The following is a 25,724-nucleotide window of genomic DNA, read 5'->3' as shown; positions in this document are numbered from 1 at the left end:
GGGAAACATGCACCAGCCAAACCCACTGCCCTGTGGCCAACCATTTCGGCTACCCCCCACCCCCTCCATCACCACGCTTCCAAGGACATGCAAGTCCTCCATCCCACAAATCCGAGCCACCCGACACCTGGAGGAAGAAAACCTCATCTTCCACCTTGGGAACTTTCAACGACACGGCATCAAGGTTTCCGCATCTCCCTCCCCCAACTTATCTCAGATTCAACCCTCCAACTCGGCAAAACCCTCTTGAACAGTCCCACCTGCCCATCTTCCTTTCCAATTGTCCATTCTACCCTCCATCTACAACCACCTATTGCCACCCTAGCTCCCTTCCCCCCAACCCCAAATACCCCTCCCTATTTATCTCTCAGCTGTATTCCACCACCCACATATCTGATGAAGTGCTGACATGCCCAATAGGTCAATTCTCCTGCTCCTTGGATGCTGCCTGACCTGCTGTGCTTTTCCAGCGCCACACAATCTGGAAGAACAACACCTCACCTCCCACTAGGGGACCCTGCAACCCTCTGGATTCAACATCAAATTCAATAATTTTAAGTCCTGAACTCTCCCACGTCATAGTGTCTTTGTCCTCTACCCCACATACCAGGCCTTGTTATTACGTAGCCTTCCATTACACATTGCCTAAGGTGAGCCACTAACAGTCCCCATAAACAGCTATTCACCCTCCCCCCGTCAGATCGTTATCCACTCCTTTGTCCAACTGCGCCTATCTCACTCTTTGGACTCTATCCCCCGCTGTCATTTACTCCTTAACGCCTACATTCTGCATAAAAAAGGACATTTTTTTCTCAGTAACATCAGTTCCTGAGGAAGAGTCACTGGATTGAAAATGCGAACTGATTTCTTTTCACAGATGCTGCCAGATCTGCTGAGCTTTTCCAGTACCTTCTGGTTGTTGTGTGTGATTTACAACATCCGAAGTTCTTTTGGTTCTACTTTACCCGGAGTATCTAATTCAGGTCCAACAGACTGAAACAGTGTTTATCAACCTTCCCAGTCCACACTAACTCCATCTCTCTCCCAGTATCTGCTGTCTCTCCCACTCCTTCACATTCAGTCCCCCCTCACAGTGACACTGCGCCTGCAAAACTGATGGTCATGGGTTGGCCTGCTGGACCCACCCCTCATTCACTCCCATTGGCTGTAGGATCACGCCAACTCTCCTATTGGTCTGAAGCTGTGTCAATCAGCCAGGCCTGAGTGACCTGAGTGGTGGGATCCTCCCAGGTGCATCAAAGGCTGAGGGGTGACCTCATAGAGATTTATAAAATCATGAGGGGCAATGGTAGGATGAATAGACAAGGTCATTTCCCTGGGGTCGGGGAGTCCGGAATGAGAAGGCAGAGGTTTAATATGTGAGGTGAAGAATTTAAAATGGATCTGAGGGGCAATTTCTTTTCCTACTGAGGTAGGTGCGTGTATGGAACCTTCTGTCAGGAAGTGGAAGATTTTGGTACAATTATACCATTTGGCATCTGGATGGGTATATGAATAGGAAGGGTGTAGAGTGATATGTGCCAAGTGTTGGCCAATGGGATTAGATTAGGTTGGGATATCTGGTCAGCATGGACCAGTTTAACCAAAGGGTTTATTTTCATGCTGTACATCTCTATGGCTCTGCCCTGTGATGAGCTTCATCATTCACAGTGAATGCGTCAGTATCACAGAGCACAGGGGCTGGGGGCTATTCAGCCCATTGGGGCTGTACTCTCTCCCTCTGGAGATGGTGCCAGTCTATCCCAACTCACTTCCCATTTGTACATAGCCCTCCAAATCCTTCCTTAAAAAAGTTAAATTTCAAAATTGTTTTGCCAATAACTACTGAATCTGCATCCAGCTGTCTTTTAAACTGTTCCAGATGCTCAGAACTTAGTGAGTAAAATAATCTTCACATTTTTAACCTGTATTATTTGCCAGTGACCTGAAAATAGTTACTAAAAATTGTGATGTTAAAAATTTATCACTCTGTCTCTCTGTAAATGAAATACCCTGGAAACCAATCAACTCCTGGTCGAAATCACTGCTTAACCTTCTCACCTACAAGGAGAATTGTCTGGCCTTCTGCTAACTCTCCATAAAAGAGAAACCTATATTAATTTTAATTTATTAGTGTTATAGAGATGTACAGCACACAAACAGACCATTCAGTCCAACTTGTCCATGCCGACCATATATCCTAAATTAATCTCGGCCCATATGCCAGCAGTTGGCCCATAGCCTTCTAAACCTTTCCCAATCACATATCCAATGAGATGCCTTTTATATGTTGTAACTGTTCCAGCCTCCACACTTTCTCTGGCAGCTCATTCCATACACGTACCACGTTCAGTTTGAAACTTTACCCCGAATATCAATTTTCAATCTTTTCCATCACGCTTGTGCTTTCTCGTTTTGGACTCACCTAAACAGGAAAAAGACACTGGCTGTTTAGCCTATCCATGCCCCTCACGATTTTAATCAACCTCTATGGTCACCTCTTAGCATCCGATTCTCCAGTCAAAACAGCATCAGTCTATTCAGCCTCTACCGAAAACTCAATCCCTCATACCCTGGCAATATCTTTGCACTATTTCTGAATCCTTTCAAGTTTCACAATATCATTCCGATAGCGGGGAGACCAGGACTGAAAGCAGAATTCCAGAAGTGGGTGAATGAATGTCCTGTAGAGCCGTAAAATGACGTCACAACTCCTGTACCCAATGCACAGAGCAATAAAGGCAAGTACACCAAACACTTTCTTCACTACACTGCCTATTTTTTATTCCACTTTCAAGGAACTATGAACCTGCACTCCAAGATTTCTTTGTTCAGCAACACTCGCCACGACCTTCCCATTAAGTGTAGAAGTCCTGCCCTGACTTGCTTTTCCAAAGTGCAGAACCTCACATTTATTTAAATTAAACTGCATCTGCCACTCCTCAGCCCATTTGATTGGAGTCTCTTTGCTATCCACTGCACCTCCAATTTTGGTGTCTATTGTAAACCTACTAACCATAGCTTCTATATTCACATAGAAATCATTTGTATAAATGGCAAAAAGCAGTGGACCCAGTACCCAGCCTGACAGCATATTGCTCATCACAGGCTTCCAGTACAAAAAGCGCCCTCCACTATGACGCTGAATTCTCAGCAAGGTTGGAGCTCATGGCATACAGGGAGAACTAACCATTTGGATACAGAACTGGCTCTTCCGACTGGACGCCTGTGACTAGTGGTGTGTTACAAGGATCACTGCTGGATCCACTACCTTTCGTCATTTATATCAATGACTTGGATGTGAACATAGGAGGTATAGTTAGTGAGATGACACCAAAACTGGAGGTGTAGTGGACAGTGAAAAAGATTACCTCAGAGTACAATGGGATCTTGATCAGATGGGTGAATGGGCTCAGCATTGGCATTTTGGAAACTCAAATCTTAGCAAGACTTATACACTTAATGGTAAGTTCCTGTTGAGTGTTACTGAACAAAGAGACCTTGGAGTGCAGGCAGATAGGATAGTGAAGGCGGCATTTGGTATGCTTTCCTTTATCGGACAAAGTATAGAGTACAGGAGTTGTGAGGTCATGTTGTGGCTGTACAGGACATTGGTTAGGCTACTTTTGGATCGTTGCGTACAAATCTGGTCTCCCTCCTATTGGAAGGATGTTGTGAAACTTGAAAGGGTTCAGGAAAGATTTCCAAGAACGTTGCCAGGATTGGAGGATTTGAGCTAGGCTGGGGGTTGAATAGAGGTTGAATAGACTGGGGCTGTTTTCCCTGCAGCGTCGGAGGCTGAAAGGTGATCTTATCGATGTTTATAAAAACATGAGGTGTATGGATAGGATAAATAGACAAAGATCCCCTGGCGTGGGGGATCCCAGCTGTAGAGGGCATAGGTTTATGGTACAAGTGGAAAGACTTTAAACAGACTTGAGAGACAACATTTCCACACAGAGGGTGGTACGTGTATGGAATGAGCTGCCAGAGGAAGTGGTGGAGGCCATTACGATTGCAACATTTAAAAGGCATCTTCATGTGTATATGAACAGGTAGGATATGGGCCGGGTGCTGACAGGTGGGACTAGATTGCATTGGGATATCTGATCAGCATGTACTGGTTGGACTGACAGATCTCTGTTTCTGTGCTGTCCATCTATGACTGTTTGCCCTTCCAGCCAATTCCGTATCCAAACAGCGAGTTCCCCCAGAATTCTATGGTATTGAACCTGCTAGCCAGTGTGTATTTGTTAAACTTTGTGACTTTCTCAAGTCCAAGTTAATGATTTCAATGCACAAAGCCATTCTGACTCTCCCTAATCATTTCTTGCCTTTCCAACGACATGTAAATCCTGTCCCTGAGAATCCTTTCCAACAACTTCTCTGCCACTGACTTCAGGCTCACCTGTTTATAGTTCCCTGGCTTTTCCTTCCCACCTTTCTCGACTAATGGCACCAGTCTTCCAGCACCTCACTTGTGGCGATCGATGATACAAATATCGCAGCGAGGGACCCAGCAAAAGCTTCCCTAATTTCCCACAAGGTTCTGGGATACACCTAATCAGATTCCAGGGATTTATCCACCTTTATGCATTTTAAGACACCCAGTACCTCCTCCTCTATAACATGTACACTTGCCAAGTTATCACTATTTATTTCTCCAACTTCTCTAACTTCCATATCCCCTTTCAGTAAAAACTGACATGAAATACTTACAGAATCTGTCCCATCTCCTGTTGTTCCATAGACAGTCTTGTTGATCTTTGAGGGTCGCTATTCTCTGCCTAGTTATTCTTTTGTCTTTAGTGTATGTGTAGAATCTCTTTGGATTCTCCTTAAACCTATTTCCCAAAGCTATCTCATGTCCCCTTTTCTGCATCCTGGATTCCCGCGAGTATACTCCTACTGCCCTTATATTCCTCTGGGGACTCAGTCAAACCCAGTGCTCTGTACCTGCCATATCCTTTCTTAATTTTCTTGGCCAGAGCCTCAATTTCTCAGGTCATGCAGCATTCTCGACACCTCCCAGCCTTGGCCTTAACGGGAACATACTATCTGCGAACTCTCATTGTCGCAGGCCTATGGAGGCAATGGCAGATGATGACAGAGAACAATCATTATCAGTGAAGAGGTAATGTTGGGAAAGCGAACAACTCATCCTTATCTCTATAATTCCTCACTAGCCTCAGAACTATCACTATCTCTGCATCAAAGACATCTCAATCTATGCAACATCCTCCAATCTCGAATCTCCTCCAATCTCAACACCCTCCCTATCTCTAATCTTGTCCACCCTCTCAAATCTCTGTGATGTGCCTTTCTTTAATTCCAACCTTCAGGATAACCCATTTTTATTTCAGATTCCTGCACCCAGAGCTCCACAATGTCCCGCTTAACCTCTGTCACATTTTCCTCCAAAAAAACATTAATCAATCACGTATCATCTATTCTAATTTCACCTTCTCTGACCTGGTTTCTGTTGTGGCTTGTCATATTCCTATATTATGCATCGGTGGTGACAGAAAAAGATGTTGTGGTCCATCGGTTTATGCTGTAAAGAAATCTCCCAGCTAACTATTTTAATCCCATTTTCCAGCACTGAGCCCATAGATTTGTCAGCCTTGGCATTGCAAGTGTGTTCCTAAATACATCTGAAATGCCATCGGGATTTCTGTCTCTCACTCATATCCAGACAGTGAGGTTTAGTGCAACTGTTGCTCTATGATATCACCCACAAGAACACAGAGCAGCTGGGTCTGTGCAAACCAGAGATCGCCCACACATTGGGAAGGATGGCAGGGACCCTGAGATGAGGGCACAGGAGATTTACTAGGATGATTCAAGGAAGGAGGGATTTTAGTTGCAGAATTTGTGGTGCTGTTTTAACATGAATTACTCATGTGATATGTGTGCTGCTAATACATATCAAGAATAACCATCCACAATTAATGGACTCTCCTTTTCAACCTATCCCCTTGCCTGCGCTGTGGTAACCTTCAGGTTAACCACCAGCGACACCTCTCTCTAATGAGAGAGTAGTCCTATGGTCTGGAACTGTAGAAGGCTGCACCAGAAAGTGACCAGGGGGGAAAATGAGCAGGAAACACAAAAAGCTAGCACACAGTTACAACAGGGAATCAGGAAAGGGAATGGAATGTTGTCCCTTATTTCAAATAGATTGCAACATAAAAGTTTGGAATGTATACCTTTGGGCAACTAAACAAATGGCGTGTGAGACCACATCTGGAGTAACGTGAACAAATTTGGTTGCTTTAGTTAACGAAATAGAGCAGTTTATTGGAGGCATTTCAGAGAAGATCCATTGGGATGATCCCTGTTTTGAAGGGATTATCCTGTAAGCAAAGGCTGAACAAGTTGGGAATCTACTCACTGGACTTTGGAAGAATCAGAGGTGATCTCTTTGAAACATACAGGATTCTATCGAGGTTTGACAGGGTAAATACGGAGAGGATGTGTCCCATTACGGGTGAGTCTTGAACCAGATTCTGGGTCAGTCGCGAAATCTAGGGTTCTGTTTCAGATTTGTCAAGTTAAAGGAAACACCGACACAGGTTAGGGTTTCAGCAGCAATGGAGCTGTGTGAGGAGGAGACAAGCAACATTTTAGTGATTGGAATTCCTGGTATTTGTGATTGTATTGATGTCTGATCAGAAGGTCACTTTGGGGTCAGATATGAAAGCAATATTGTGAAGAATGTAGTTCTGCCTCAGACACTTCGCAGTGAGAGGGAGGGACACAGCAGGAAGGGAAATGAATTTGGAATAGCAAGTGAAGGCTATTGCAGTGTTGCATTGGAGTGAATTGCAGCTAATCGAAGTGTGGTAAGCAGTTTGATAACTGAGTAACATGGGAGTAATGGAGATGGATGATGGGGAGGGAGAGCTGGACATTGTCAGTGTACATGTGAAACCTAACACAGTGCTTTTGGGCGATGTTAACTCCTGGCAGTATTTTGGTGAGAAACAGGACAGACCAAGGATCGATCCAGGAGGGACACCAAATACAATGAATTCAGAAAGGAAAGGGAGAGTGGAGATTGAGCAGGATTTTCCAATGATGGTGAGGTTAAATATTAGTTTTAAGCAGAATGGGAGAGAAGGACATAACCAGAAAAGACAGACAGATCATGGAACAATATATGTGAATTGGCCGGGGTGGGGGAGGGGGGTGGTGACATGCAGGAGGATGAGAGAAAGATTTGGAAAGTCCATGATTTAGCTACACTAGGGTAAATGGTCAAGATGACCTCTAATAAAGGTTGACAAGAGACTCTAGGAAATGCAAGTTTAGGACTAAAATGAGGAACACCCTTGTGAGGCAGTTTGGCTCGGTGGGCTAGTGGAGAGGGAGGGAAGAAACAGAGGCAGCTGATCCGATTATCTCAATGTTATTGACAGAGAAACCCCATGTGCTCCTCACTCTTGTTGTAGGAAGGGAGGATGGAGGAGACAGGATTATGGACATTGTTTTTGTAAATTATAAAAAACAAAACTTGTGATAGTGATTCTAAAAATAAGTGAACAAACCTGTCGTATTTATCATTTATCAAGAATATTAAAATACACAACTGAAGTTCAGGTTTGAATGCCGAATTGGTAGAGGGTTGCTCTGAAGTCAAAAAAAAAAGAAACTGGAATGAAGACTCTACTGTTTGCCATGGAACCATTGGGAATGTTTTTCCTGCCATTGACAATGTCCTTGAGGGAAAGAAACACGACAGTGGCCCATCAAATCGCTCATTGTATTAATCACTGCACAGTCTCAACAAAGGACGGCACGGTGGCACAGTGGTTAGCACTGCTGCCTCACAGTGCCACAGACCCGGGTTCAATTCCTGCCTCAGGCGACTGACTGTGTGGAGTTTGTACATTCTCCCCATGTCCGTGTCTGCTTGGGTTTCCTCCGGGTGCTCCCATTTCCTCCCACAGTTCAAAAACGTGCAGGTTAGGTGAATTGGCCATGCTATATTGCCCGTAGTGTTAGGTGAAGGGGTAAATGTAGGGGAATGGGTCTGGGTGAGTTGCGCTTCGGCGGGTCAGTGTGGACTTGTTGGGCCGAAATGCCTGCTTCCAGACTAAGTAATCTAATCTAAAAGGAATGCACTAGCAAATACAACAACACAATCAGCCATCTTGACCCTGCAACTTCTGCCTCACTGTGGGCCAACAATAGCAGCAGAACTGTACTCCAACTCAATCAGAAATCTCATGGCCTAGTATATCCTCATTCAACCATTCACATCAAGCCAGGGGAATCAACCCTGGTTCAATGGTGAATGCAGAAGGGCATGCCAGCAGCACCAGGCAAAGCTAAAAATGAGGTGCCAACCTGGTGCAGCGACCAAGCAACACCAAATAGAACTAAGTGACCCCATAACCAATGGATTAGATCTGAGTTCTGTCACACCTAGTCAAGAGTAGTGATGGACAATTACAGCATCACAGATATCCCCACCCTTACTGATGGAGGGTCTCACACATCCTTTCAACAGATAAGAGGACAGCATTAGCAGCGATTTTCAGCCAGCAGTGCCAAGTGGATGAGTCTTCTCCATTGGTCCCTTACATCACAGATATCAATCGACTTGGTTTATTTCAAATTGAATCATTTCAAATCAGATCAAGAAATTGATAAGTAGTGTAAAGGCTATGGGCCCTGCCAATATTCTGGCATCCGTACTGATGGCTGTGCTTCAGAACTTGCTGTCCATCAAGGCAAGTACTTCTCCAGCACTGGCACCAACCGACTTTGTGGAACATTGCTCAGAGATGTTCCAACACAAAAACACAGGGCAGATCCAACTCAGCCAAATCCCCTCCATCAGTCCGCACGCGCTCAGCAGTGAAGTGATGGAAGGTCTCATCGACAGTGCTGTCAAGCACCTGCTCAGCAATAACCTGCTCAGCGATGCCCAGATTGGGTTCTACCAGGGCCATTCAGTTCCTGAGCTTGTTACAGACTTGATTCACAAACTGACAAACAGCTGAATGAGGTAAGGATGACAGGCCAGACCCCCTCCAAGTCCACTATTTCGACTTCAGTGCTATCACCTGACCTCACCACAGTCTCAGCTCATTTGCTGAAACTTTCATTTATTCTTTTTTATGAGACTCTAGATTTCATTATCTAAACCCACTCATGGCCAGCATCCCACATTCACCCTCCTGATAATATCAAGAGTATTGAAAACTCTACTGCCGAAGTGCTCACTTGTCCCAAAACGAGCTGATCAATCCCATTTGTAAGCAACAACAATTTACTTTTGCACCTTTGAATTAATTCCTGGCTGTAATCATTACTATCTCCCTGCACCACACACCCTTTCATATCTCAACAACTCATTTTAGTTCAAACACTCAATGATGTATTTATTTTTGAGTTCACCTGTGTGACTATTTCTATGGACTCCACGGGAACATGGTCAGGAATCCCCACTCTAACCCTTCTTCCTTTAAGGCATTCTTGAAAAACTGCTTATTTGGCAATGGTTTTGGTCACTGGACACAATATTATCCATCTGTAGCCTTATGTCAAAAGTTTTCAATAATATTTTTGTGAAATTAAAACCATGATGATTTGTACAAATATCTTCTACACTTCAATATCATTGAGTGAATAATCTGTAATGTCTCTTACCCAACCACCTTCACCATAAAAACTTCAGCAGTACAAAGAAGTCAAACATCACCCTCTCCACAGGCAACAAGCCTTTGGCATTGATCACTGGTTTCTGTGGAAGGAGAAATACACAGTTGATGTTTCAGGGAGTGCAATATGAATTACAGGGAATGAAAATGGTGCAGAATTTGACTGTCAGAATTTGAAGGAAAATGCACTCGCTTATTGGAGAAAAGAATTCTTGACTGTCAAAGATATTGTGGAAAAAATAACCTGATAATGGAACAGCATATGGTCAGGAGCCAAGCAGCAGTGGACAATTCATTTACATTCCTGAAGAAGGGCTTATGCCCGAAATGTTGATACTCCTGCTCCTCGGATGCTGCCTGGCCTGCTGTGTTTTTCCAGCTCTACATTTTTCAATTCATTTACAAAACAGCTGTGAAAGCAATAGTAAAATACCATACAGACCAAAAATACAACCATGAGAGACTGAGGAAGCAAGATAATGAACAAGTGGACATCAGAGAACCCAGAGGTGAACCAGATCAGAGTTCACTTTTATGATCCCACAAAGATGTCGAGCACAGAAACAGACTTTTTCGGTCCAACCTATGCCAACCAGATATCCTAACCTAATCTATTTAAATTAAATCCTATCTGCCACTCCTCAGCCCATTGGCCCATCTGATCAATATCCCACTGTACTCTGAGAAAACCTTCTTCATTGTCCACAGTACCGCTAATTTTGGTGTCACCTGCAAACTTACGAACTATACAGTCTCTATTCACATCCAAATCATTTAAATGAATGCGCTCTGTGTAAATCCTGCCCTATGACTCTTTTTACCAGGGAAGGCTGTACACACATCCCTCTGAACTTTGCCCCCTACAAAGCTGGCGGCCGCGCACGTGTCCAGTGAATCATTGCCCCGAATAAAGATGGCGGCGCTCACTCGGGCCGATTACTCAACGAGGCATTTTCGCGTTTGCTGCAAAAACTGGACTGTAAGTTTCAAATTTGTATTTTTCGATGTGTACCAAATGATTGTAAAACCTCTCAGACCATACCAACACCATTTCCCTCCCGCTTCCTGCTGTTTATTTCTTTCCTTACCGACAGCTCTCCGTGCAGACATTCCGAACATCCGCGCCCAGCGTGAGGATGATCAGGTGGTATAGTCTAGTCCCGCCCTTATTCACTGATTGGTCGGAGGACCAACTGCCCCGCCAGGTCCTCCAGCTCCGCCCCTGCCTCTGCATTGGTCCGCCGCTGACATCAATCACATCTTCGGTCCAACCGGTTTTTGCCAACCATTTATCCTAACCTAATTAAATCCTATCTGCCACTCCTCAGCCCATTGGCCCATCTGATCAATATCCCATTGTATTCTGAGATAACCTTCTTCATTGTCCACAATACCAACTGTTGGCTGGAGCTTGCGCACTGCTTCGTGGCTTTTGTTGCTATTTCTCAGTTACAAGAGTGTGGGACAAAGTTAAAATCACACAACCACCTGATGAAGGACCAGCAAAGTAGTGCTTCCAAATAAACCTGTTGGACTATAACCTGGTGTTCTGTGAATTTTAACTCTGTCCATCCTAATCCAACACCAGCATCTCCAAGTCACGTGTGAGGGAGGAATGCATAACATAAGAACAAAAGACTTTGGAAAAGGAGAAGGCCGTCCTGCCCTTCGAGCCTACTCTACCATTCAATAAGATCATGGCTGATCATTTCGTGGATGCAGAACCATTTATCCATATTCTCACCATATTCCTTCATTAGTTATTTCTTCTTAAAAAAAAACTAACTTAGCTTTAAAAAGTTAATTGAACTAATATCAACTACTTACCTGGGCAATGCACTCCATCGTGGTCAGACATTCCTTCTCAATTCACTCCTAAATTTGCTTCCTCTAATCTTGTGGTGATGCCCTCTTGTCCTGGCTTCATCTGCCAGTGGAAACATCCTCTCTACTTCTAGTTTATTCATTCCATTCATTATTTTATATATTTCCCATTCTTCTGAATTCCATTGAATATAATCCCAATCTACTCAGTCTGTATTAAGCCAAACCCCTCACCTCCGGAATCAACATAGTTAACCTCCTCTGCACCCCCTCTAGTGCCAGTACATCCTTGAGCACGTAAGGAGATAAAAACTGCATGCAGTACTCCAGGTGTGGCCTCACCAGCACCCACTATAGCAAGAACATAACCTCTGCTTTTAAACACAATCCCTTCAGCAGTGAAGGACAAAATTCCATTTGCCTTCTGAATTGATTATTGTACCTGGTGACCAACCCTCCTGCAGAAGGATGTTCAGGTGCCTCTGCATAGCAAATAATGTAACTTTTTTTTAAAATTCAAGCAATAACCTTTTTATTAATGTTACTCCAACCAAGGAGTATGACTTTACATTTATTAACATAATATTCCACTTGCCAAACAATTGCCCACTCACTCAATGTATCTATGTTCCTCTGCAAAGTTTCACAGTCCTCTGCACACTTTGTCCTGCTACTCATCTTAGTCTCATATGAAAACTTTGAAACCCTACATGTGGTCCCCAACTCCAAATCATCTGTATCAATTCTAAATAATTGCAGTCCCGACACTGATCCTAGAGGCACACTACTAGTTATTGATTGCCAGCCAGAATAAGGCTTATTTATCCCAACTCTTTGCTTTCTGTTAGTCAACCAATCTTTTATCCATGCGAATACTGTATCCCATGCACCCTTATATAATGCAACAGCCACTTGCGTGGCACCTTGTTGAAGGCCTTTTGGAAATCAAGGTACACCACATCCACTGGGCCCCCGTTGTCCACCTTGCCTGAAATGTCTTCATAGAATTCCAAACGATTTGTCAAGCAGGACCTGCCCTGCATGAATCCATGCTCTGTCTGCCCAATGGGACAATTTCTATCGAGCTTCCCTGTTATTTCTTCCCTGATAATAGACCCAAGCATCTTTCCAACTGCAGAGAATAAACTAAATGGTGTAGAATTCCCTATCTTTTGTACACCGCCTTTTCTTACAGTCCTTCCTTTTCACTGGAATATGCCTTTGCTGAGCACTTCCGAAAATGTCTTTGAAACTCTTTCACTTCTCATCAACTGTCCCACCATAAAATCTTTGTTTTCAGTCTACTTTATCCAGGTTCTCCCTCATTCTATTTTAGTTCCCCGTCTTCAAGCACAGGACGAAGTTATTCAATTTTATCTTCACACTCTCCATATGTACTCTAACTTCAACCATACAGTGATCACTTCTTCCAAGAGGATCCATAACTCTGAGGTCATTAATCATTCCTGTCTCATTTCACAGGGGCCAGATTTTTGATAGCATGCTCCACGTCGGTTACATTTCATACTGTTCAAAAAAACTATCATAGATACACTTAATAAACTCCTCAAGGCTACCCTGACTGAGCTGGTTTGACAAATCTACATGTAGATTAAAATCACTCATGGTAATAGACATGCCATTTTTACAGGCATTAGTTATTTCGTTGTTTATTGCCCATCCCAATGTGATGTTGTTATTTGGCCTACACACTGCGCCTATCAGTGACTTTCTTGTTAGAATTTTGAAAGCATCATTCCTGTTTCTCCTAATGTATAGCATTACCAACAACTACTTGCATTGTATGGAATCTTTCATAATGGCAAATCTCCTATGGTGCTTCATGGATGATGAAAACATTGATGAAGGAGAGTGATTTTAAAATACATCTTAACGGAGGATAGAGAAGGTTAGGGAGGGTATTCCACAGACTTCTGCCCTTGACAGCTCCAATTGTCGAGTGATGCAGGTGGGGTGGGTTGAAAAGCGAACGTGCAAAGTGGAAATGGAGGAGCGTAGGCAGTGCATAAGGTCTTAAGGATAGAGGAGGTTCCAGACTGAGTTTGTCTGTCATAGACAGTATGGCTGCCTCATGGAATTTGAAGCACCACAATAGGCCCATGCATGTCATGTTAGTCACGGATAGTATAACGGTGGCTGAGAGAACATTTGATGAGGACTTGTCTACTGAAGTAGTGTGGGCTGAGGTTAGAAACAGGAGAGGGGAGGTCACACGTCTTGGATTTTTTATAGGCCACCACAGAGTTCCAGGGAGGGGGAAGAGATGATTAGCAAAATTACTCTGGGTAAGAGTGAAAGTAACATGGTGGTCATTATGGGGGACTTTAACTTCCCCAACATTGACTGGAAATGCTATAACTCTAGTACTTTGGATGGATCAGTTTTTGTCCAATGTGTACAGGAGGGTTTCCTGACACAGTATGTCAAAGGGCCGAACAAGAGGGAAGCCACATTGGATCTGGTGCTCGGTCATGAACTGGACTAGGTGTTTGATTTAGTTGTAGGTGAGCACTTTGGAGAGAGTGATCATAATTCAGTTATGTTTAGTTTGGTGATGAAAAGGGATAGGTACATGCCACAGGTGAAGACTTATCGATGGGGCAGTGGCAATTATAATGCGATTCAGCAAGAATTAGGATGCATAGGATGGGGTACCGAAATGTAGTGGATGGAGACAATGGAAATGTGGAGCTGGTTTAAGGAACAGATATTGTGTGTCCTTGATAGGTATGTCCCTGTCAGGCAGGGAGGAAGTGATAAGGTAAGGGAACCGTGGTTTACCACGGAAATTGCATCTCTTGTTAAGAAGAAGTAGGAGGCTTATGTTTTGATGAGGCAAATGGTACAGATGAGGCGATGGAGACTTACAGATCAGCGAGGAAGGCTTTAAAGAGAGTTAAGAAAAACAAAGAGAGGACACGAGCAGTCTTTAGCGAATAGAATAAAGGAGAACCCTTAAGCTTTCTATCGGTATGTGCGGAATAAAGGATAGGTTAGGAATCGGGCCAATCAAAGACAGAAGTGGGAAGTTGAGTGTGGACACTGTGGAAATCGGAGAGGTGCGAAACGAATATTTCTCATTGGTTTTCACTCAGGAAAATTAGAATATTGTAGATAATAATGAGGTAGAAGATGTTAGACCAGAAAGGATCGAGGTTAGTTTCGAACAGGAGTTATCAATTCTAGAAGGATTGAAAGTAGACAAGTCCCCTGGGCTAGATGGGATTTATCCGTAGATTGTCTGGGAAGCTAGGGAGAAGATAGCAAAGACTTTGGCTTTGATATTGAGCTGTCATTGCCTACAAGTTCAGTACCGGAGGACTGGATGATTGCAAATGTTTTGCCCTTGATCAAGAAGGGCTGTAGAGATGACCCAGGTAATTATATACCAGTGACCCTTACTTCTGATGTAGGAAAGGTTTTGGAAAGGATTATAAGAGACACTATTTGTAATCATCTGGCAAACAACAACATGATTTCATATCGTCAATATGTTTTCGTCAAGGGCAGGTCATGTCTCACAAATCTCATTGAGTTTTTTGAGATGGTGACCAAGCATATAGATGAGGGTAGGGCAGTTGACGTGGTATACATGGACTTCAGTAAAGCCTTTAACAAGTTTCCACATGGTAGGCTGTTAGAGAAAATGCAGTGACATGGAATTGAGTGTGATTTAGTAGTTTGGATTAGAAACTGGCTTTCTGAAAGAAGGCAGTGAGTGGTGGATGATGGAAAATAATCAGCCTCCAGTGCGGTTATTAGTGGTGTGCCACAAGGATCTGTTTTGGGACCACTGCTGTTTGTCATTTTTATAAAGGTGTTAGACGCAGGCATAGGTGGATGGATTAGTAAATTTGCAGACGACACCAAAGTCAGTGGAGTAATGGACAGTGTGGAAGAATGTTACAGGTTGCAGGAGGACTTGGATAAACTGCAGAATTGGGCTGAATGTAGCAAATGGAGTTCAATGCAGCTAAATGTAAGGTGATGCACTTTGTGAAGAATAACAGGAAGGCAGAGTACTGGGTCAATAGAAAGATTCTTGGTAGTGTAGATGTGCAGAAGGATGTTGGAGGCCATGTACATAGATGCCTGAAAGTTGCCACCAGGTGTACAGTACTGTTAAGGCGGCATACAGTGTGTTAGGTTTCATTCGTAGATGGATTGAGTTCTGGAGCCGCAATATCATGCTGCAACTATCCAAAACACTGGTGCGGCCATATTTGGAATATTGTGTGCAGTTCTGGTGCCCATATTTCTGGAAGGATGCGGAAGCATGGGAAAAGGTGCAGAGGATATTTACCAGGATGTTGTGTGGTCTGGAGGGAAGGTCTTATGAGGAAAGGTTGAGAGACTTGAACGTGTTCTCATTGGGAAGAAGAAGGCGAAGAGAGGATTTGATAGAGACATACCAGATGATCAGAGGCTTAGATAGGGTAGACAGTGAAAGTCTTTTTCCTAGGATTATGACATTAGTGTGTATAAGGGGGCATATCTCCAAATCGAAGGGTGATAGATTTAAGACAGATGTCAGAGGCAGGTTCTTTACTCAGAGTGGTTAAGACATGGAATCCACTACCTACTAATGTAGTTAACTCAGCCACGTTAGTGAGATTTAAACAATCTTTTAGATAAGCACATGGGTGATTTCAGGACAGTGTAGGGGGACGAGCTGAGAATAGTTCATAGGTTGGCGCAACATCAAGGACCAAAGGGCCTGTTCTGCGCTGTATTGTTCTCTGACTATTGTGCGACAAGAGATTTTTCCTGTCTTAAACAGAGTGATGGATCTTGTATTGTGGGCTTACGAAGTGTCACTGATCTCAACCAAACATGTCGAGGTAGAGAATGCTGCCTGACCTGCTGCGCTTTTCCAGCAACACATTTTTCAGCTCTGATCTCCAGCATCTGCAGTCCCTACTTTCTCCATGTACGAGGTAGAGTCAGGACAATAATAAGAGGCTGCAACAGGAGGGGGACAGGTAGCTCCATACAAAACCTGACTCCTTCTCAACAGTTTTCACCACAAAAACCGAGCGCCTTCCAGAAAAACACCTCTATATCCCACCACAACATTTTGCCCCCACAATCGTGGTATCTGGCTGTGCACTAAGAGGCGCACAACAGTCTGTACTGGGACCCTGAATCGCTTGGTAAAGAGTCAAATCATCTGAGCATTGAGAGCCCCACCACATTGCATGCATTTTCTATTGTTTTCACTCTGTTCCTGACTTCCCTTGTTTTTCTTAATGAACCTGCTAAAAGTTGTTATTACACACATCTGCACAAGCTGTGAATTGAACCCAGGCCTCTCGGTCCAAGATTCGGGATATTTTCACCGCGTCCCAAAACATCGACTCGAACTTCCTTTGTCCCTTGCCAGAGGGGCCAAAGCATTCTCGGGAATGAACGCTTCAAGATTGGTCAGAGAGCAAACTATTTTGCAGGATTGATCATTCTCACGACATAGTGGAGCATTAAATCTCTCGTATAAATCAATGTGAGACTTTAAGAAATACTGTAGTTGAAATGTAGCCTCTCTCAATCAAATAATCCCAGTCAACTTTCAAACATTTTTAAACTATTAATACAATGTATACATATTTATTTACTTTCCTAATTTCCTTCAAAAATATATCTGATAATTCTCTTCAAAATATATTTTAAATGGTCAATTCATAATCACAATTCATTTCCAATTATTCTTAGAGAAGAACAAATTGCAAACTAAAATCGTTTTCACGTCAATAATGACACTAGAAAATTTGTTATGTAGTTTAACCATATTTCCAAATATTGTTTTGGTTCATTATTACAGTGAAGCTAAAATTAAACTCTATTTATTTTCTCTGATATCGTTCCATTACTTTATTCCCTAATAACAATGTCCATGGTGCAACGGGTGACAAACATTAAATAAAATTGAATTTTCATTGCAAGAACTTGTACAAATAATCACGTATTATTCAGTTAATTCATTGTCGTTGATTATCAGTTATTTTCACTGTATGATCACGTTAAATTCACTTAAATAATCACAGTACAATTCTCACCTTTATAGATATGTCGAATGAATGTCAAATTATTCTTATTTCAAGTAAATATAAATTCACATTTTGATCTGTTTTATTCCAGGAATGACAGGATGTGTTGAATTATTATGGGAAACAGGAACAAGTGAAGGTGGTGGGTCTCAGACGTGAGGCCTTAAAGCCAAAGGGCCAGGTGGTAGTTCCAGTGGGGGAGGTACCTAGTGCCCCGCTCTCCTCAGAAGGCAGTGAGGATGATGACAAAGCGCACACGTATGGACAGAAGGGCGGCAATGGGTGGGATCACCCACCACCCTGTATGGCCCAGAAGGCTATGTCCATGGCACCACTGGGCATCAAAGCTCAACTTGGACAGACAGTAGGGAGCAACAAAGGGAACTGTCAGAAACCAAAGATGAACATTTAACCCGCTGAATGACAGATGTTGGTGAGTTAACACCCAGCCTGATAGAGAAATGGTAATAATGGGCCTTATTGGGAGAATATGGATGAATTAGTTGATGTACAGTATTACCGATGATGGTGTCAGGCCAAAATCTCTCAGGCCAAGATACCCTGATGTGTACATCCAAACCTGTCCCTGCAATGAGAGGGTGAGGGTGTGAGCTGGTCCCCCCCAGTGCACAGCCGAGCAGTGTCTCCAGGCATTTCCAGATATTACAGGGACACACTGGGGAGGGGACAGGCTGAATGGGCTAAAATAACCTGGGTGTCTCAGGGAACCAAGGGTAATATCGAGGATCATACAGAGAGGAAGCCTGAGGTGTATAAGGACCACGGGGGATTACCAAACCCAAATCTGTGATGATGATATTATTTTTTTTTGTTTTTAAACTGGGACCCTATTTAACTGTAATTTTATACATGGGACTCCCAGTGGGAGATTATTCTAACCACTTTCTGAATTGGACCATGAGAGCTGAGGCAAACTCAAAAACACAGGGGAATAGCTGCAGTACAGAGAGTGTAACCAAACTGGCAATGTTACAAGAGTAGCAAGAAATGGCACATAGCCAAGGAACGTAGGCAGAGGGAGGGAGTTAGATGTTCACATTTTGTGTGCATGAGTTCATGTAGGCACATGAATATTCATTGACGCTGTGTTTGGGAACCAGCAGAACAAATTTTAATACAGGAGCATCTATATCAATGACTGATATGGATTTGCCCCTTACCACCTCAATTACTAAAATGAGAGCAGTCGGAGAAGGAATCAAGGAAGCTGGATGAAATAAACTTCTCCAGATGCAGATCATGCATATGGCAAAATATATTCAGATGTGGGGTGTGGGAAACTGAGGAAGGGACCACTCTGGGAGTTGTCCGTTTTGAACAGTTAAGGAACAACTATTGATGTAGAGACTCAAACTGTAATATGGGAACAACCTGAACAGGCCTGGGACAGGAAGCAAAGGAGAGTCGACATCTCCAGAGTAGTTACCTTGCAGGGAGACTGGAACAGTCAGGGAATCTGGGGAGTTATAGCTAGGACCCAAACAGCAGGGCGGGTAACTCAAACAGGAATGTGGGTTATTATTTGTAGATCCTGTAAAGATCAAGGGCCCTCTCAATCCCCACACAAACCGGATCCCATTAAAGCTGAGGAGGCAGTAATTGTGACAGTATCAGATTGACAAAAGCAGTGAATAGTCAGACCAACAGTAACCCAGACTAACTCACAGAAGCCGGACAGCTCATCCCACCTCACTATTGAGTATACGTCCCTCAGTGAATCCGCCACTAAAGAGTATCCTACATTAGCGAACCACATCACTATTTAATGGATTGAAATCGCAACAGGATATAGTCTCAGTCCTTGATATTGTGAATCGGTTCTGGTCCATACCTGTGGACCTGGAATCCCAGAATAGGCTGGCGTTTACTGGCTGAGGAAAACAGTACTCCTGGATCCAGTTACCTCAGGGATCCCACAATATTCCACTATATCCCACCGATATATGGCTGATGGAGTTAGTCACATTGATCTTTCCAACACCTCATTACCTCAGATATTAAACAGAATATAGGGTCAGGTCAGGCAGGACGGGCTTAAAATTAACCCACAGAGAATGGGAAGGTAGGGAGAGATGTACCTGGGACATCACATCAGGGAGATCAAATCAGGAAGGAAGAGGGGACAATCCCAGCGGAACGATAGACCATGATTTCAAAACTATCCACCCCCACACTGTGAAGGAGGTAAGGCAAACTTTGGGATTGTTTAATTACTGTGGAAATTTTGTGGAGAATTCTCCAGAATTGGCAGAACCATCACAAGCTGAAAATGTGTTGCTGGAAAAGCGCAGCAGGTCAGGCAGCATCCAAGAAACAGGAGAATTGACATTTCAGACATTAGCCCTTCTTCAGGAATGAGGAAAGTGTGTCCAGCAGGCTAAGATAAAAGGTAGGGAGGAGGGACTTGGGGGAGGGGTGTTGGGAATGCTATAGGTGGAGGGAGGTCAAGGTGAGGGTGATAGGCCGGAACCATCACAAGCCCTGACAGAAGCACGGACATTAGTCAGGGGTCAGGGAGTCAACATATACACAGACAGTCATCATGCCTTTGGTATTGTTCATGACCATGTGTTGGCCTGTGCTCGGTGAGGGTACATCACCCTGTCTGGGGGCCACATAGAGCACGAAGTACAGGTCAGAGAGTTAGTGGGAGCAGCTAATTATCCCAGTGAAGCAGCAATAATGAAGATTAGAGCTCACAGGGAAGTAGAAACCCCACACCAACGGGGCAGTAAGTATGTGGGTAAGGCGAGTGAAATACTGACTGAAACAGGGCAGATATTTGGGGAAGTGGCAGTGGCAGGAACTGCAGAAGTGAGTAAGGCAAGTTTAAAGACCTTCATAGATACAGCCCCACAATTGAGAATAATTTCATCAATAGGCTTATAATTCTAGATTTGTATTGAAATCAAATTCCACATCTGCTGTGATGGGATTCGAATCAGGGTTCCCAGAATATTACCTGGGTCTCTGGATTAACAGTTCGGCAACGATACCATGGGGCTGTTACCAATCTACAAAGGGACAGTTTTAAGGGTGGAAACCAAATCCTTGATCAAACAGGTAGAAATTAAGGAGAGCTGATAGAATGGAGGAGAATTGAAGGAAATGGGGGAAGAGAATGACTAAGTTTAGGTTCAAGGCAGCTAGAAACTAAAGCCACCAAGAGGGAGGAGAATAAAAGAAGAAACACTGACACAGCTGGAATTGGATAAATGCAGATACCTCAGGGAGGTGTGGAACTATGCAGGGAGGACAGGGTGAAGTCACGGGTAGGTTTAAAAGCAGTGGACCACATTTTGAAATGATCTTTCTGAACATAATATAGATCAGGTTAAAACTGAAGGAGCTGTCTTACACAACTTGCTGCAAGGACACAGACAGTAGAATCTGAGGTGATCATGAGTATTTGGAGGTGAATGTGGGAGACAAGCTGGGACTGTATTGGATTAGTCATGGTGAGAGGGAACAAATGGTGGATGGAGGGTTTCAGCAGCTGATGGACTGACGCTCAGGTGAGCCATGAGAAACTGAGCAAGTGACCACCATCTAATAGGACAGAGAAACTGATCCATCAGCCTGAAACTGACTGACCACATGGCTGTCAGTGACTCCAACACAAGGGAATGGAAACATTGCTCAGAGCCTGTTTCTGGAACATTCAACACAACCAGGAAATGGAAAGTGAATAATGAGCTGAAAACAAGGCCACTGCTCTGTTAGAGTCAAAATCATTCAACGTTCAGTTATTGAATATTAATGACTCTCAGAATATTCTAACCTGCAAAATCACAGTAAAAGGGGAAAGTAAACAACATTCTTGGCAAAGACAGAATGAACCAACTGCTTGTATAAAACCAGCTCAAAACAAAGGTGCTGAATCCTCCACAAACTGAAAAACACAGGTACCATCAGTTTATAGATAGACAATGAAATTCTTCAGAAAAATTCTTCAGAAAAATTCTGTTTATGGTGTGTGGGAGAAACCATTCTCAGTGAGAGCTGCCACTTATTTCCTTTGAAAAGAATCTGTTTCCCCTCAGAAAAACAGGTGTGTCGCGCACTTACAGACTGACTTACAATGGAGACCTGATCTGAGACTCGCCGGTTAATTAAGCTATTAGTGACAGTACATTGCACACAACAAGAGCTTAGACCATAACAGATTCTAGTGAAACCAACAATGAAATGAAAAAGGTGAATTAGTATAAATTATTATGCAGCCTCTCTCGATCAAATAATTCTAGTCAACTTCCAAACATTTTAAAATTATTAATACCAATGTGTATATATTTATTTCCTTTCCTAAGTTTCCTCCAAAAATATATATCTGACTATTCTCTTCAAAATATATTTTAAATGGTCAATTCATAATCACAATTCATTTCCAATTATTCTTAGAGCAAAGCAACTTGCAAACTAAAATAGTTTTCATGTCAATAATGACACTGGAAACTTTGTTATGTAGTTTAACCATATTTCCAAATATTGTTTTGGTTCATTATTGCAGTGAAGCTAAAATTAAAGTCTTTATTTTCTCTGATATCCTTCCATTACTTTATTCCCTAATAACAATGCCCACGGTGTAATGGCTGACAAGCATTAAAATAAAATTGAATTATCAATGCAAGAACTGGTACAAATAATCACATATTATTCAGCTCATTCATTGTTGTTGATTATCAGAGTTATTTTTATTGTATGATCACGTTAAATTCACTTAAATAATCACAGTACAATTCTCACCTCTATAGATATGTCAAAGTGAATGTCAAATTGTTAATATTTCAAGTAAATATAAATTTACATTTTGCTCTGTTTTATTCCAGGAATGACAGGATGAGTTACATTATTATGGGAAACAGGAACAAGTGAAGGTGGTGGCTCTCAGACGTGAGGCCTTAAAGCCAAAGGGCCAGGTGGTAGTTACAGTGGGGGGGGGGAGGTACCTAGTGCCCCGCTCTCCTCAGAAGGCAGTGAGGATGGTGACACTGACTGGAACGGGTTAGATGACAAAGCGCCCACGTATGGACAGAGGGAAGACAATGGGTGGGATGACCCACTGCCCGATAAGGCCCAGAAGGCCCTGTCTATGGCTCCACTGTACATCAAAACTCAAACTTGGACAGACAGTAGGGAGCAACAAGGGGAACTGACAAACGAAACCTGAACCGTTTATCCAGCTGAATGACAGATGTTGGTGAATGAACACCCAGCCTGATAGAGAAATGGTAATAATGGGCCTTATTGGGACAATATGGATGAATTAGTAGAGGTACACAGTCTCACCGAATATGATGTATGGACCCTCCCTCGGGCCAAGATGCCCTGACGTGTACAACAGAATCTGTCCCTGCAATTAGAGGGTGAGGGTGTGAGTCAGTTCCCCCAATGCACAGCCGATCAGTGGCTCCAGGCATTTACAGATATTACAGGGACACACTGGGGAGGGGACAGGCTGAATGGGCTAAAATAACCTTGGTGTCTCAGGGAACCAAGGGTAATATCGAGGATCATACAGAGAGGAAGTCTGAGGTGTGTAAGGACCACGGGGGATTACCAAACCCAAATCTGTGATAATGAAATAGGTTTGATGCATTTAAAAGATGACATGGGACCCTATTTAACTGTAATTATAAACATGGGACTCCCAGTGGGAGATAATTCTAACCCCATTCTGAATTGGGTCATGAGAGCTGAGGCAAACGGAGAAACACAGGGGAATAGCTGCAGTACAGGGAGGGTAATCAGACCCACAATGTTACAAGGGAAGCAGAAAAGGGCACATAGCCGAGGAACGTAGGCAGAGAGAGGGAGATAGATGTTCACATTGTGTGTGGCCTGTGTTCATGTAGGTAGATGCATAGCCCCTGAATATTCATTGACGTGCTGTTAAGGGGCCAACACTTGCATGATTCTAACACCGGAGCATTTTTGTCAGTTACCGATAAGGATTTACTCCTCCCCCCATCAATTACTAAAATGAGAGCAGTCGGAGAGGGAACCCAGGAAGCTGGATGAAGCAAACCTGCCCCGATGTAGACCGGGAGTATGACAAAATGTATTCAGATATGGAGGTGTGACACTCAAGAAGAGACCATTCTGGGAGTTGCTCCTATTTATTCTAAAATGGCAACTATTGACATCAACACCCGAATTTAAACATGGGGATGTTCCGGCCAGGACTGGGACAGAAAGAAAAGGAGAGGCAACCTCTCCGGAGTAGCTACATTGGAGGGAGACTGGGACAGTCAGAGAATCTGGTGGGTTATAGCTCAGACTCACTCAGCGGTGTGCGTAACTCAAAAAGGAATGTGGGTTGTTTTCTATTGACCCTGTAGAGATAGAGGGCCCTCTCATTCCCCACACAAATGCGATCTCATCAAAGCTGGGGCTGAAGACGCAGTAATTGTGACAGTGATAGATTGACATAAGCTGGAAATAGTCTGGGTCCATACCTGTGGACATTGAATGGCAGATGAAAGTGGTGTTTACTGACCGAGGAGAACAGTCCACCAGGATACTATTACCTCAGGGATCCCGCAATATTCCAGTATATCCCACCGATGTGTGTTTGATGGATTGAGTCACACTGATCTAACCACAACACCTCATCACCTGAAGCGGTGAGAAAGAACATATCCAGATATTAGACAGAGTATTGGATCAGGTTAGCCAGGCCAGGCTTAAAATTAATGCACAGAGAGTGTAACTGGGAAGGTAGGGAGAGACGGAACTGGGACATCATATTGGGGAGATCAAATCAGGAAGGAAGAGGGAACAGACCCAGCGGGAACAAAAACTATGATTAAAAAATTATCCACCCACACACCGTAAAGGGATCAGGCAAACTTTTGGATTGTTTAATTATTGTGGGAATTTTGTGAGGAATTTATCCAGAAATAGAGAACCATCACGAGCCCTGGCAGAAGCGCAGACATTAACCAGGGTGAGGGAGGCAAAATGCACACAGTCAGCATGCCTTTGGTATAGTTCATGACTGGGCTTGGTGAAGGTATATCACCCTGTCTGGGGGCCACATTGAGCATGAAGAACAGGTCAGAGAGTTAGTGGAAGCAGCTAACTTTCCCAGTGAAGCAGCACTAATGAAGATTAGAGCTCACAGGAAAGTAGAAACCTCACACCAACGGGGTAGTTGGTGAGCATGGGTGAGCATACTTACTGAAACAGGGCAGACATTTGAGGAGGATGCAGTGGTAGTAGCTACAGAAGCGAGAAAGGAAAGTTTAAAGACATTTACAGAAACAGTCCCATAGCAGGAGAAACAGGAATGGGAAAAGGATGGGGCAGTAATAGGACATAGGATGATCCGGCAGTGCCATTGTACAAGACAAACATTATGAAAAACATATCATGGGCTGGCCCTTATTGATCAGGATAAAATGCAATATCGGATGATCATCTACAGGGGTGTTCTGGAACAAGAAGGTTTTGTCGAAGGGGTGTAGTCTGTACAAAGTGTGAGCAAGGGAAAACAATCAGGATAAAATGGAGGCAGCAGCAGGGGCCCACATGAAAAATTACAGACGGATTTTACATACACCCCCATCCCAATCCCAGGGAAGGAAATCCTGCTGGGTCTTAATAAACAGGTTTACTCAGGGGGTGGAAGCATTCCCCTGCAGATTCTGACCAAGGGACACATGTTCCAGGAAACGAAGTTAAGCAGCTCTGTGGCCTGTTTGGTACTGAGCAGAAATCCCATCTCACATCCCACCCCCAGAGCTCAGGGACAGTGGAAAGAATGAAGAAGACACTGAAAGCTAGTCTGACTAAGGCCCTGACAGAGACAGGCCGGGATGGGTTAGTGTACTCCCCACAATCCTAATGAAACTGATGTCAACCCCAGCAAAGGGAACTGAGCAATCCCCCTTTGAATTAGTGACCGGATGGACTATGCAGCTGCCAGAGGGTATGGTAGTGGGAGGGCAGGAGATGTACAATGGCAAGGATAGGGTGAAACAATTAGTGAAAGAGCTGACAAAGCAACTGCATGAGCTGAGAGGGGAAGTTGCAGACGGACAGAGAATCAGAGACTGGGAAAGGGAGCTCATAAACATCCGAGCTGACATCCCAAACCCAGGAGATCGGGTCGGGGGGGGGAAATATTAGTGGAACGTAT

At 43.6% G+C, this 25,724-nt stretch overlaps 1 long non-coding RNA gene across 1 annotated transcript in view; it reads right to left on the bottom strand.

Moving 5' to 3' along the window:
* Positions 1-10,829, bottom strand: part of LOC140492402 (uncharacterized) — a 54,814-nt gene extending 43,985 nt beyond the window's left edge. Inside the window, exons 1-2 of the long non-coding RNA XR_011963559.1 lie at positions 10,760-10,829; positions 9,661-9,754 (exon numbers count right to left, since the gene is read on the bottom strand). This is a non-coding gene — a long non-coding RNA (uncharacterized lncRNA). The remainder of the gene's footprint in view (positions 1-9,660; positions 9,755-10,759) is intronic.
* Between the last annotated feature and the right edge of the window lie 14,895 nt (positions 10,830-25,724).

This window comes from Chiloscyllium punctatum, chromosome 21 (genome assembly GCF_047496795.1).
Source record: "Chiloscyllium punctatum isolate Juve2018m chromosome 21, sChiPun1.3, whole genome shotgun sequence".
NCBI lineage: Eukaryota > Metazoa > Chordata > Chondrichthyes > Orectolobiformes > Hemiscylliidae > Chiloscyllium > Chiloscyllium punctatum.
The sequence above is the reverse complement of the archived record's forward strand: the minus strand, read 5'-3'. Positions and strand labels throughout refer to the sequence as shown.